Below are 1082 nucleotides of genomic sequence, written 5' to 3' on the forward strand. Positions count from 1 at the left end.
TTAATTTTGTTTTGTTTTTACTTGTTTTTGCTACTAACCCAATTGACTACTTCTAGTCAATTGTCGAAATTTCTATTTCATTGATAATTTTACTAGGTGAATGCACATGCGAGCAAAAGGAAATCAAGGTTTACTACCCTACATTCCTGAAATTAATAGAGCAACTAGAAGGAAAAATACCCAAGGATCACTAATGGCTTCATCAAGCGCAACAAGAAATCCACAAGGAAGAGGCACAACCGTACCAAATCCACCCCCAGTTCCAATTAATCCACAAGTACCGATTAACCATGAAGAACCAATTATTGAAGAACCACAAGCTAACGGAGCAAACAATCAAGAGACATTCGTGAAGAGGAATATTATGGAAATCCTCAAGAACCACAAAGATCAATTGCAGATTACATGACTCCGGATTTTAACATGCACAACTCGATCTATGTACCCCCAATGGAGAACGTCAACTTTCATGTGCATCCAACTATTCTCACACTGGTTCAGAACAATCAATATTCGGGATTACCATCTGAAGATCCCAACGCACACATCACAAGGTTTATACGAGCATGTGGGATGTACAGACAAGAAGGCGTTAGCGAGGAAATAGTTCGACTAAAATTATTCTCATTTTCAGTTATAGGAGAGGCAGCACGATGGTTGGAAAGTCAAGATGACAATCATTTCAGAACGTGGCAACAGTTGCATCGTGAATTCATGAACGAGTTCTTTCCTATTACAAAGACTATGAGGATTAGAAGACTAATACAAGAATTCAAACAAGGAAGACTTGAAAGTTTGGGAGAGGCTTGGCGAAGATTCAAAGTTCTTAAAAGGCAATGCCCACAAGATCTGATGTACCCGTGGGACATGATTAGCTCATTCTATGGAGGGTTGACAGATGAAGGAAAGATGTTGCTTGACTCATCCTCCAGCGGTACCTTTGTCTCCCTAGCTTTGCAAGAAGCTGAAGACTTGATCGAGAGAATATCTAAGAACACATCCTGTTGGTACGACCGAAAAGGAGATCATGTAGGAATATATGAAGTTGATAATCGAGTGGCGAGTGAGGCCAAAATCGAAGC

Source organism: Ipomoea triloba, chromosome 5, assembly GCF_003576645.1.
Source record: "Ipomoea triloba cultivar NCNSP0323 chromosome 5, ASM357664v1".
Classification (NCBI taxonomy): Eukaryota; Viridiplantae; Streptophyta; class Magnoliopsida; order Solanales; family Convolvulaceae; genus Ipomoea; species Ipomoea triloba.